Raw genomic sequence first — 14,732 nt, 5'->3', positions numbered from 1 at the left:
CAAGTCTGATGCTTGATGTTGACATAGCAGCTACACTTCCCAGTAACTTGTGCAACACTTTGAACATTTGATATTGGTTCTTTAGAAATATTTCCATGAGCTATTTAAATCTGTGACATTTAAATTTCTCAGACTTGCATCGAGCTTCTTGAACATTTTCATTTTAGTGTGTGTAAGTTACGGAGGACCAAAATGGCCAAAATCAAAAATAAAGGAATAGGATTTAATAGGAAATAAAAAAAAGTACTTATTTTTATACTGTGTTTACGTGGATATTATTTTTTGAATCATTTATGTATTTTAAATCAGTAGTTTCAGTCCTCCATACTCGGTCAATCTACTGAAGGATCCAACCCTTTTTAAGTGTCATGAAGCTTCTGACAGCAAATGAGAGGCTTAACAAATTAAAAAGGCTGCACTTTAAGTCAAGTGTGCATATGTGTATTTTTGACTCGGTATAATCTTTCTCACACTGTGGTTGTTGTGTAATTGCTTAATTCCAGAGTAATGGACAGTTCACAGAAAATTATTAATTGCCAAGTATTGCCAAAACATTAATTTCCATGATGGCCATGTTTCAAGTGAACTTTCACCCAAAAATGCAAAGTTACTTAAGTAACATTAACACAGTTTAAAAAATATAAATACTATGATGTAGTAAATATATATAATATAATGTTTTAGTTTTAAAAGAAGATTAAAAGAGGACAGGGATCCTTTTAGATAACACCTTTCAAAGTTTAGAAGCCCTGGCAGAACAACTAAACTGGCTCCACCAGCCCATCAAGTATATCAGAACTTTCAGCTTATCAATTCAAGCTGAAGCTGATAGCAGACCACAGGTATGCAGGTGGAGATGAATTATATAATAATTATTCAGCGTTGTGCTGAATCACTTCCTGAAATGCAGTGGTTGACGTTTGCAGAAAGGGTTGCGTGATTCGCTTTAATGCTTCGGGTTTCTTAAAATGGTTGAATCCCTTTTTCTAAGAAGGTGCTTTGTGCATGTTTATGTTGTACTCAACGTCAGTTACTTGTCTGATTAATAAGCCGTTTAATCAAAAAACAGGATGGACCTTTTCAAGCCCTCACACCTGTGAGTCATCTGATTTTGTTCAGTGATTTTTAAACAAGCTGAATGAAGTGATCCACAGTGGAAGTGAGTCTGATTATCAAGCTAAGCTATCACTATTTCATAAGTAGAAAAAATAACTTGTTATTCTCCTTTGTATGGGAGATGGTTTCAGTGACAAAATAATGTGCTCTAGCCTGTTTGGTGTTATGAGATTAGTATTAGAGGAAAACAGATCTAATTACAGAAAGTTACAGTAGCCTTAATGTGTGTTTTCAGTGTTAGAAGAAGTTATGAAGAACACACATAGGTTTAACTTTTTCTTTTTTCTTTTAAAGGTGTGGAGCCAGTTCGGCCTTGGTGACTCATGAGAGCTGGCCTACATTTCAGCAGGTTTGAGAACCAAACATTTTAATGTGTTTTTTAGGGACAGTTGGGGTAACTTATGTGAAATGAAAATCACTAGCCAGACTCCACAGGCTCCATGTGAGTTTAGCCATTATTGTTTGCTGCAGTGCCAAAACCACTGGCAGTGATCCTGAGTTTTTGGACCTGATTTTTTATTTTATTTTTTGGGAACTACTACTGGTTATTTGTCATTGGAAATGTTTGGGATTGCTTCAAAATTGGGATCATTGATTCAGTGGAAAAAACGGTAATAAATGACAGAAATACTGATCTATAACTGGAAGAAAGAAACCAGAAAAATAAGAGACTCTGAATATTTGTAACTTCAGAAAACTGGTCAGACTTTTACTAGAATGGCTGATGTGTAATTAAGTAACTGAAAAAATTCTGTTAGACAGATGAACTATTTCAGGTGCAAAAAAACAAAACAAAAACTATTGTAACTTATAATTAAGTTCTAAAGGATTCTGTTACCCATGACATGCACACATAGGTCTGTGTGTACATGTTGTTGGTAGAAGGCCAGCACTATTGTTCATTTTAAATAAATATATTATCTAAAACTGTCATGTCATGAGTCCCGTTTCCTACTTCAGTATATTAAAGTTGCTCTCTGTCTTAAAAGTAATTGTACACAGAGAGCATTTGATGCACATGTATATGCAGCAATGCTGAATTAAAGTTTACAAAAGTTTCCTATAAGAATGAGTGAATAAATTTTGATGATGAGCTCCAGTTTGGGAATTGCAATTCTGTTGCATTTTTTTTTTTCAATATTTTATTTTAATTTTTTCAGCATAGAAAACCCCATCAACAAACAAATACAGCTCAGGCGCTGAGATGATAGGACAAGAAATAGCACAATAATAATAATCAATAGGGAAAGACAAAAGAAAAAAAGAAGGAAACATTATAATTAGAAACTACCAGTGTCCATAATGAATTAAATGTCATGAATATGTAATAAACAGGGAAATTGCAGTGCCATGGTACATGTTTATACAACGTGAGCTTTCTCAAGGTGAGTACAAAACGGAGTCCAGGATTTTGAGAAAACATTTGCTGCAGGTGTTTGCAGGTATCGAACTTTTTCCAGTTGAATGACTGATAACATGTCATTGAGCCAGACAATTCTGTTGCATATTTAACAGGAAGTTTAACATGAACCTGATTTTTAAAAATGTATTTCCCCTGAAAAGCATGCCTGCTTATCTATTAGCAGCTCCGGTTTATACATCCAATGGTATGCTGGCTAACAATTAGCGGATTGTTGCGATACTGAAGATAACTTAAAAACCTGATAATTTTCATGTGACCTCTGTGTCACAGGATGCAACATCAGTACTGCACATCTTTTACTGCACGCATCCCCCTGCAACTCTCCCAGACCTTTAATGTACATAAATGCATGCAAAGGAGTTGTTACTAAATTATCCAAAAATGTATTTTCATATGGTTGTGAACTAAAACCCCTCCCATGCAGTGCATACACAGTAATCTGACATCACAGGTAATATTTCTGTATATTTTTGTAGCTATTCCAGTCGCAGGGCATCATGAAGGAAAACCAGGGTCAACATGAGGTGCTCCAGTGTAATCCTAACCTGGTTACAGTCTGTTGGCTGTGATTCAGTGGATGGAGATGCATATTTTTGTCAGCTATCTCTGTTTCAGTGAATTTAAGCAGCCTAGAGTCTCTAATGACACTGGCCAGGTGCCTCCGTTTACAGTATGTGGAAGATAAGAGAGATTTATGAGATTTCACATCTCTTAATATAACCAATACTCCATCAAACAGCTTTTTAAACGAAGTGTTTGCCTTTTTGGAGACGAGATGAGAAGGTGAAAACTAATCTTACTGTGTTCCATCTAAGTAATCAAGAAAAGTTGTGAGACTTGTTGTCATCAGCACAAGCAATTTATTGTTGCGTTGAATAACTCTGTAGTCTGCCCTGTCTTTGGTCATTCTGAGTCTCTTTGTTTTTCTTTGTTAGTAAAAAAGCCATTTCCTTGGATATTTTAAACTGCTCACGTCCTAACTCAGCTGATCATTAATACTTTCTTGCTGATTTTAAACCAAATTTCCCAACTTTCCTTTCCTCCTTTCCCTTTTTATCTTTTGCCCATTCTTGGGTTTGACCTTTCTCACAGTGCTCTGTGCTTATCTGATTAACACATTAACATTTCAGAGTCTAAAGTGCACTTTTTTTTACCCTTGTTTCTTTTGCTTGCATTACCGTAGTTTCCCCGCTCTAATAGTGTTAATCATTAAAAGGCTATTTTCTTAGATTTTCCCACTGAAGGGCCTGCTACTCATTAAAGATTTTTTTGTGAAAGCCAAGACTTCAGTTCAGTGTTCATGTGAATTTGTTTGGGTTGATTGTTTCAACAATGTGTCAGCTATTGATTACAACTGCAAACTTAGATGTGAGGTTTGCATTTTTTCAATTATTTTTTGTTTTTTAAAAAGGGACAAAAGTTAAACAAAATCCATCATTTGATGAAGTCTTTATGCAACAACTTGAGGGTTTTTGTTGTCCTTATAACCCCACTAATATAGTGGAGATCCTCCTCATCCTTTCTACTTTTAAATGATTTTTTACTCTCTGCATTGAGGGCAATGACCAATGTTGCAACACTCATATCTGTTTTTATCTGTACTTAATCTGAACTACTATTATCTTTAATCTGGTTCATTTGTTTTTAGGTAGCTACTGAGTTAAAAAAACAAAAACTATCATATAGTTTTTACAGCTGTCTTTTAGCTGCTTTTTTATTTTCTCTGGTCGACCTGTCAGGCTAACACTAAGCTTTCCCACCTTTTTCAGTGGTGCAACAGGTTTTTTCCCAAACACTGAAAATAGGGAGAGAGGTTTGTGAGCATCTCTGGGCTCCTCTGGGTTATGTGGTGGTTTTGAAGCTCAGTATTTTTGCAGGATTCATCTTGAAAGTTCACACAATGGTTAAAAAGAAAAAAACAAACAGTTAATGTCAGGGATTCCAGAATTGTAATAATGAGACCCTAAAACTAAGCAAGTGTACTTAGTATGGGAAATTTCTGCTCAAGCAGAATATTTTACTTGTGTCATTTCCAGAATTGTTGTCAAACTAAGGCTCACAGAGCAAACTAGTCCAATAGTTCATGCTTTCCTCAGGCCCACTTTTTTGCTCTGTAGGAGCAGGGGAAGGTCATCAGTTTTGGACTTTTTACTGTTTTTTGTGGCAGGAAGCAAGAAGAATTGATGTCAAGAAAGTGTTTGTATAAATGAATACTTTTGTCTGAGCAAGAAGTTTAAATCACCATTGTGTTTTACAGGCTGCAGCAGCAATAGTTATGGACACTGGTCTGACTAAATGTGGAAAAATGCAATGGAAAAACAATTTTTCATAATCTACTTCTACCTTTTTATGCTCTAACGTGTTTCTTTAACTACTTTTCCTCGTGTAGCTCGTCGAGATCATATTGGAGGGTATTTGGAGTTTATGTGGCTCATGAACTCTCGCCTGGAGAAAAATAAGCAGGATTGCAGAATATACATAATGCAACAGAATACAGATTTGCTGCATGTCTATAAAATACAGCAAAATATTATTATTAGAGTTAATAATAAATGAACCATTACATGATAAGAAAATGCATTGGCTACCAAAACGCAGAGATCAGAAGCAGATTTACATGCAAAAAAAAAAAAAACACAAAACAGAAGGCCAGTGTAACTGAAACTGGAATTTATGAAAAAGACTGCCAACAGGAGGGTTAGAATACAGAAGACAGCAAATGAAAAAACTACTATATACTATACAGAGGAAACTGCCTGAGAACAGGTAGAACCAACGAGTGCATGGTCAAACAATCAGAAAGGAGGAAAAAGGAATTAATCTAAAGAGAATGAAAATAAAATAAAACAGAATATTGCTAAATCAAAAACACGAAAACAGAAACACTGAAAAGAGCAAAAACTATGAAACATGAAGGAGAAAACTACAATAATAAAAACAAAAACAAAACCAAAGCAGAAACCTGACATTTGCTTTGGCAGGTAAGAGTTGCTTAATGTTGGTAAAGAGCTTTAGGGTCAATGAATATTTTTCTTAGGCAAAAGAATCAAAATTGGAGCAATTAATTTAAAACATTAGATTGCAGAGCACTGAGCCAAAGTCTGAGGTAAGTTCAAATGTCCAACAGGACTAAACATGTAATGGCGATCCTGCAGGTCTTAAGGAGGGGATGGATCAACACAGATTAACAAAATGAATGTTCAGGACTCGGATTTCTCTTGTGTTTTGCTTCTTTTGAAGCTCAGCCCAGTCGGCTCTTTTATCTCCTCTCATTTTCCTTGTTGCTCCAAATCCGGTCAAAAAGCCAACAGTGTTGCTAAGGGACAGATTTATAAACACCCCTATTACTGTGAATAGATATTAACCCTATTAACCCACCCATGCACAGTATTTATGAACACAATAAATTAGTTTAAACTCAAGGACACTGATTATTTCGAGCATCTTGTTGAAACACTGGCTGGAAAGCGAGTATATACGAGAGCTGGAATCAGCATTAGTTGAGGAAATGGATTTGCACTAATGCAAGGTCTAAGCATGGCGTATGTACAAACAATAATATCCTGGGCTGTAAAAGAAAACCAAGCCAGGAGCATTCAGACTAGAAGTGGACCAAAAAACTCAAAGATAAAAACTCCTACAGCAGAAATTTCATCCCCTTTCTACAAGCCCTACATATCCACATCTACCTGGTTTATTTCATGAGTTTACCAATAAACCCGACTCTGCCATTGCTACCCTCACCTGTGTTTTTCCTGCTGTGACAAGTTAAAATATTAATTTTACTGTTGCTATTGCTACTAATTCTGATGCTGGTGCAGATGTTGTTATTTCATCTACTATGACAAAGGACTTTTCCCATAAATGTTACTTGTATTATCTTATTTCATTGTACGTAATTTCAAAATCCTCAAAGACCCTCAGAGCTGCAGAAGCACCAGAACAGATCACATGATCACATGTGTCTACTGCCAGAGCTCAGAGTACAAACCAGCTGGGATTTCTTCCAAGTTGAGTCATTTCACTAACCGATCTTTACGTTCCCATACCTGCCAAATACCATAATACCTAAGGATGTGTGCATGCAAGCACTTGAATGGGTAATGTAGCACATTACATAACAGAAAATGTAAAGCCTGGTTCAACCTGTTTTTTTCCAGAGCCCCCAGTGTCCAAGCAAATAAAGGCATGGCGTTGCTACGTGGAGAGTTAAGGCTCTTGTGAACGCAACCTGAGCATTCAAAGACCACAGTACCACTCCTTGGTACTTAAACCGATTATTAAAAAGAAATGTAGAGGAACACCCACGGACACATAAACAAATATTCCCTCTGTTGTTTGACTTTGTGATTCTTTGTCAATGAGCTGACTTCAACAGATCAAACACACACACACACACGCACACACATACGTTTGCTACGTGCAGAACACACACACTAGTTCTCTAATCCCTCAGCCTGCTGAACTTGCTGACCCCTGCGCTTCAACAAAGAAGTGAAACCCTCTGTATTCACGTGTTCAACTCAGATATTTCCTTTTTGTGGATTCTGAGCTCCAAACGGTTCTTAAAAAAGCTCAAAACTCAGCTGCAAAAGGGCATGAACATAAAGCAACTACAAGCTCTTTCTCATGGGCACCTCACCTCTGCTTACACCCCTAAACTTGTTGTGCTTTTAATCCTCAGCATTTGCAGAAGAGCAAATGAGTGAATTTTTTGCAGAACAGATTTTAGATGATTACTGTTACATTTGGTGCTGCCATCAAATTTAAAATTTTATCGGTTTAAACATTCAGCATTCTTCTGTGTTTGAAAATGTGAGTTTATGAGATCATTGCATTCAGTTTTTTTTTACACACACTTTCACACAACAACCAATATTTTTTGGAATTGGGGTTGTATCAAAGGTGAGCTTCATTTTTCTGACTCAGGATCAGCTTTGAGTGAGGTGCGTTTGATGTGTCTCCGTTTCGATTTTTTAAAGAGCACTTCTTACAGGCATACAATCACAAAGCACTTTACAAAAAACACATTTAGAAAAGACATTCATTATGGATACAAATAATGTTAAACACAGAAAAAACCCCACAATAAACCAGAAAACAATCTGAACAGAAGGCCTGGTTAAGCAGAAAAGCTTACACCTGCTTTTCTAAAAAGCCCAGAGTTAACTAAACATAGCTGTAGTGGTAAGCTGTTCCAGATTGTAGTTGCCACAGACTGATCGTCAGTCTTGTATGAGGAATAAATAATACATTTTGATCCAGCAAACAAAGACTGGAAGCAGTAGCCTGCTGTGCCTCACTTCAACAGACTGGAAATGTATTTTTTTCAGTCTGTTGTTCAAAGTTTACATATCTGATCTCCATGTCTCCAGCAAACCTGCTGCTTTTTAGGTGTTTAAGTAGATAAAGTCCTGCAGCTACCATGTTCACCTGGCTACTGCCTGGCACTATAAATACAGACTTGTGTATCGCTGGAATTGCTGGAATTTGTTAATCTATTGATGCATGAGAGTCATTCATCGGGGTCGTTGAGCATAGTAGTAATAATAGTTGAGCATAGTCAGGATATGTATTTTCAGTTATCTGGCTAATGAGCATGGACACATCTACTGGCAGAGGGGGCAACTACAATAATAGAAACATTTGAGAAGGTTGAATACAGGAGGTTACAGGTGAAGACAGTGAGCGATTTAAAAAAGCACTGTGCGGTAGATTAGTATGAAAAGCACTGAATGAATGGTTGTGCATTAGGATCTTTGGTGACTAAGAGTGGGAAAAGTGCTGTATTCTAGCTTAGACAAGCATCAAATAGAAAAACAGAAGTCAAACCAGCAAGTTTTGGATTAGGTCAACAAGTCCAGCCTTAGGAGATCTGTTGTGGAATCATGTCTCTATAAAAAGGCTTATACTGAACAATAATTGTTAGCAGCAAAGAGGAAAATAATAAAGAAATAAAGCTGCTCTGCAAAATCTTTATTATCTCTGTAAGAAAGAAAGGATCTTTACAACAACCCAGGGGTTAAACCTGAAGATACTGTGGTAGAGGATACCCATGCATTAGTCTGTGCCTCTGGCTTACACAAGAATTTATATGACTGATGAAAGATCTTTTATTTGTATACATGCTGGAGATGTTTTTATTACTACTGAATACCTTTTACTTACTTTCCCTTTGACACAGTGTCTGCTCTTCTCACAGGACACAAAAGGTTTAAAATGCAGGTTAGACCAGATGTTTTGTTCATCCAGCGTGTGAAAATCATTTTTTTCATTTTCAGAAGCTTTTTAAAAAACGTTGGTGGTGATTTCTAAGAGCTGGTTGTATAACCTCTCTAAGTCTGCACAGCGTCGTTTTAAGGATAGACTGGTCGAACTTGTTTGTTATGTAGGTGAGTTTCATAACACTCTGCTTTACCTTCTAGGTATTTTTTAATTCATTTACACTGTGATTGTTAAATATAGTGCAATCACTGTGTGTAAACACTGTGCTTGCATAATGCTAACATTAATAGCTTCCCACGAACACTTCTCATTATCAGATATAAAATAAAAGAATAGGAGTTACATCCTGCAGTAAAAATCACAGCAATTAACAGGATGAGCGTGTCTCATGCTGTTGATGAGACACACTTAACAAAAGTATTACAAACATAAAGCTAACAAAATATCAGCAGTTTTGTATTTCTACCGGTTTTCACGTACTCGGTTCAGTTATTGTTCATAAACCGTATCTAAAGTATCTGTAATAAAGTATAGAGCGTCTGTAAAAATGTCAACAAAAAGGGCGTCTGTAAGTTTAAGAGGTGCATTTGATAGAAACATGTGACTTTGCACATGTGTCAGTGGGCCAAATGTAGCCCACATCTGCAGTGCCTACGAGTCAAATTTGTCCTTCGTTGAAGTTGCTGAGTCAGTGTGTGTGTGTCTGCTGCAGCTCAGCGAGGTTCACCGACATGTCACATGTGTCACATTTTGGGCTCTTCAGGACCACAAAACAACCTGCTGACGCCCACGTCAAGCCTGGTGGACTAGATGTTGCTCTAAAGAGCATTCACCAAACATCTGCCTGCTCATAACTTAGCCCACATGTGCCTGCTAATCAGGGCGTTACACCTCATGTAGGTTTTTTAGTTTTCGATTAGAAAATATCTTTTCAGTTAATTTGAATTCAAGTCTAGTTTTTCTTCTTTAAGGTGACTTAAATTGTTTTGTTTTCATTACATATTATGACTATAATAACCTTGACCCCCCCCCCCCCCCACTAGAATAAAACACTCTAGAAAAAAAGAGGACAATGCAATAATCAAGATAAATACGCTAATTAATAATTTTTTAATAGATGCTTTGTGTTTGTGTTTATAGTCAAAGGTTTTCAAACTTTTCCACAGTGAACTATGCTATGAACAAGTTGTTTTGTTTTTATCTCTAAAGCAATTAAGGTCAAAGTTTTTACACTCAAACAGCAGTAAAACTTTTCCATCATGTTACTTAAGTGATACAATGGCAAAGAGAGCTTTTCAAGCTGTTTTAAATCATGTCACTGACTTTTGTTGCAGTTGCATAGTGTGCATTTTCTCTGATACAGCTAGAGCTGGTTTGGGGAAAGTTTTGTGTAGTGTCCACACTAATGCTGCATTAACATTGGCTGTGCAGAAGCAGCTGCCTATGAATCCCTAAGTGGAAATGAATTTTTTTTAAAAATTGACAGCCTACATTTTTTGCTGATTGTAAAATCAGCAAAATATTTTGCGATAGAAACTGAGCATATCTAAAATATTTCATTTTTGTCTGGAAGTACCAGCTTGGATTTGTGGCGCGATGTAATGACCGTTGGTCTTTTTGCAGGGTTGCTGTTTGTGTATGTGTGTGTTAAGTGATGAGATTACAGGAATTGCAGAAGACCAGGTCAGTGCTCTGCAGGGCTATTTGAATCCCTCCTTCCATGGCTTTGGCCCTGCTCCCGCTCTGCTCCACTCCTGTGACCGTCTCTTTGGTGTCCCACCACTGTCACCCAGTTTGGTCAGTTTGTCTGAGATTTCATTTTAATTTGCTTTTGCATATGCAACATGTATCCACGCACAACTTAATACCATTAATATGGATTTCCAAACGTCATCATTTTGTGTTTAAAAAATCTTTGATGATCCTTATTCTGACCTGACCACAGAATCAATGTCTTCTATTCTAACCTCTCCACGTCCAAGGGTAGGATCAAAGCAGTGTCAAAGGATGCCAGGAGCTGAATTAAAGGCAGTTCAATTCTTTTTTATGTACATAGCACCCAATCATGACAACAGTCACCTTATATTGTAAGGAAAGTTATCATCATCATCATCATTATTATTATTATTATTATTATTATTATTATTATTATTATTATTAGTAGTAGTAGTAGTAGTAGTAGTAGTAGTAGTAGTAGTAGTAGTAGTAGTGGTAGTAGTAGTAGTAGTAGTAGTAGTGGTAGTAGTAGTAGTAGGGCTAGTAGTAATCTATAGCAGTAATTTGCAATGGAAATGTCTTTGCTGGTTTCCTGTGTCTGGGTTTCCTCTGTATCTCATGCACAAGGCAAAGTGACAGGTGACCTTTTTTGGGTTTTTTGACAAGGTTGAGGTTTTTCATCATTCTTTTTATCTTCACCTGATTTTGAATGGATGGAAATGAGCCAAACAAAAGTGGAGAATGATAGGAGAGAGGCTGTAGGACTGATGTACCAAGAGGGAAAGGGACAGATCATAGTGAATTTAAAGAAAATTTGAAGAATTCAGATTATTGGATAAATGCAGTGATGTAAAATTTTGAATGAGACTATTTCGACAGTGTAGGAAAACAGAGAATAGAGCAGCACGAACAGCTCAGCCATGAAAAGGAACAGAGACGAGAGAAATTTGATCTTCCTCATTGAATTTAAATACAAATTTCCCTGCAGTCTGAACCTGAAGAGTGTTTTTGCTGAAACTAATTCAAACAGTTGATGTGGCATTTAGGTAGTTTTTAGGAGAAATGGGAGATTTGACTTTCAACTGATTTTGCTTTGAGTTTCTTTAAGGTGATCCGTGCGGTTCAGAGTCTTGCTGAAATGCTGCTGGTTTCTGTCATTGCGTGCTGTCACAAAGAGCAACCCTTCAAATTGTAGCACTATCATTTAATGCACTGTTCTAAACTTTATTCATGAATACTGACAAAAATCTTCTAAATGTATTTAATGTAGGCTCAAAGTGACGACACTGAAAGCCTAAGCTCACAAACTGTGAGTAAAATGGTTTGTGCTCCTTCTTTGAGTGTGACTCGCTGAAACAAAAACGCTGCAGTTCAGAGGACAGTGCAGTGAAATCGTTTCATCAATAAAGAACAGATTGTGAATTTTCTCTCTCTCACACAGAGTGGCTGAAATGGGTGACCTGGATACCGCTATCATGTGAGGAGGCACATTATTGGACTTTTCCCTCCCCCTCACATTATTCGGAGCCCTTCACTGTCTCTGTTCCTCTTCGTCCTCCTCTCTGTTTATTGTTTTACTTGCATTCTCGCTCTTTCATGCTCAGTTTGATATATTTACATACTGACAGGTTTACATTTCCCCCCTCATACTGTGCTTTGGTTTTAATTTCAAAATCAAGTGAAGAAATAAATAATAACAGAGAAATAAAGAACTGAATTAACAAAAAGATATAGCAGAAAGGTGGGAGGACAAGGAGTGAGGTTGCACTATCATGAGATTTTAATGACCTAAAATAGGTCAGGAAGGGTCGACACTTGTCTGAGAACTTTTGGACACTGCTGGAAATTTGCAAATCATTTCATTCTGCTTTCATCTAAATTTTACACAGCGTCTTATCTTGTTTGGAACTGGGGTTGCATATATGAAGCATTATGAGACCATATCATTTACATTTTTTGTCATGCTACATGACTGAATGAGACGCCACTGAAATTCCACCTTTTGCTTCAATTCCAGCATCAAAATTATGAGTATTCCTAATTCTGAAGATAGGAATACTCCAACCATTTTTGCCAAACTGTTAATCTGAAACGTATCCATAGACTGTTTTACAGGCTGGTCTCTGGACTCGTGTTGTTTTTGTTTTTGTATGACATAACAAAAACAACACGACTTGAGCCATGATATTGAGGGCGATCGTGGCTCAAGAGTTGGGTGTTTGTCTTGTAATTGGAAGGTTGCCGGTTCGAGCCCCGGCTCGGACAGTCTCGGTCGTTGTGTCCTTGGGCAAGACACTTCACCTACCGCCTGCTGGTGATGACCAGAGGGCCCGATGGCGCAATATGGCAGCCTTGCTTCTGTCAGTCTGCCCCAGGGCAGCTGTGGCTACAACTGTAGCTTGCTTCCACCAGTGTATGAATGTGAGAGTGAATGAATAGTGGAATTGTAAAGCGCTTTGAGGGGTCCCGAAAAGCGCTATATAAATGCAATCCATTATCATTATTATTAAGATGGCACCCTGTAAGCTTGGTTAGCTGGTCGATGAGCTGCACAGGTAAAATGTACAGACACAAATAACTGCTAATTAGTGCTAAATAACAGGTGGACAAACTGAAGCACATATTTCTGAGATGGCCAGTACTTCACAGGAAGTCATGTTATTATTCAGACAATTCTATTTAAAATGCCTCAAAATAGAACAACAGCATTATTCAGCATGTACCATGAAGCCATTTCTAGAAGACAGAAGGATGTAAACTCATCATGAGGCTGCTGCTGCCTTGAGAGAAACTTGTGATGGCATAGTTTCAAGGAATAAAGTCAAGCATACAATATGTTTGCTGTTGAGAGACTTTCAGTCACGAGAACAGCACCGAGATGCTTGGATGTGAGTCTTTGGGACCTTTTTGGCATGAAGTCAGGAACAAGAAGGGAAAAGGTCAAACACTATAGATGTTCTCCTTACAAAGTGAGCATCACACTTGTTTATGCATCTCATCTTTATTTTGTGGTGTTTTTGTGATACAATTTCAAATTTTACTGAGATCTTTGCGTCTTAACAGATGACCCAACATGCACTGAGTTTTAAGCGCTGACTCTCTTTCCTCTAAGGAGGAATGTTTTGTTTTTGTTTGACACATTCTTCTTCCTCAGCACCTGTGTTTCCCACCATGCTCAAATGTCTTCATTTCTCTCTGGGATTCAGTTTGTTGTGCAAGAAGCAGCTAATATAGCTCCAGTCAGAGGTCTGATGAGCTCACTCCATGAATACTTTTTCTAAGCCAAAAGTCTTTGCCATGATTAAAATTTTAATCCTTTTCAGCCCAAAATATTTATTGAGCTTCAAAGAGCTTAAAGAACAAGTTTATTTTCCAAATCACCATCAACATTAATCAGTTAATAAAAATGAGTGTGTGTGTGTGTGTCCTTGTTCTAAATAAAGACCAACACCTGCTGCAGTAGATTTACAAAGAGACGCGCCAAATGTGGACGCGTGAACATGCAAACTTTCCTCGTTTCCACAACACGTGACATGCTTTAGCTACAAGGATTTATTCACAGTCGCTTTCCTTTTTAAAAGAGAAAGCTAATGGGCGCAAATGAGTTCTTCCAAACAAGACTGGGAAAACTTGTTTGTTTTGTCCGTGAAGGTTTCATGAACAATGCTTCAGCAGTTAAAGTCACCAGAAGCAACACTGTTAGAATAAATTCAAAAAAGTTTTATTTTGAACTGTGACTCGTGCAAAGGCCAATAATAAAAATATAGAGCTGGTAATAAGCATAACAGGTTGTCTTTAAGGACTATACGGTCATTCAGGGATAAGCGCCCCCTCCCTTGAGCACAATATGCTGTGCAGCGATAAAAAGCAGCGTAATAGGGGCCTTTCCGACTTGTTCAGCAGACCGGAGAAAGTTGAGAGCAGCGTGCTCTGTCAAGTGTTAAGCGGCTGTCCCCTACTGGTGACAGAGGGCGTTACACATTAAGCCTGAAAGTTTTGTTTCGGAAGTTTTAAAAGCTGATCTGCGACAGATGTATAACTTAGGCTTTTTGTGTGTATAAAATATATTTCTTCATAAAGAATTTCTATGTTTGCTGTGATGAATGTTAACAAACTGAATATATTTGTATTTAGTGTTATTATTCAGACATAAGAGCCATTTCAAGACAGTTTTTCTTTCACGAGTTGTTCAGGTAAACAAAGGAAGACAGACATTCAGTATTAGCCTGTAAATCACTCTCTGAAAAAGCAG

Source organism: Neolamprologus multifasciatus, chromosome 5, assembly GCF_963576455.1.
Source record: "Neolamprologus multifasciatus chromosome 5, fNeoMul1.2, whole genome shotgun sequence".
NCBI classification, from domain to species: Eukaryota; Metazoa; Chordata; class Actinopteri; order Cichliformes; family Cichlidae; genus Neolamprologus; species Neolamprologus multifasciatus.
The sequence above is the reverse complement of the archived record's forward strand: the minus strand, read 5'-3'. Positions refer to the sequence as shown.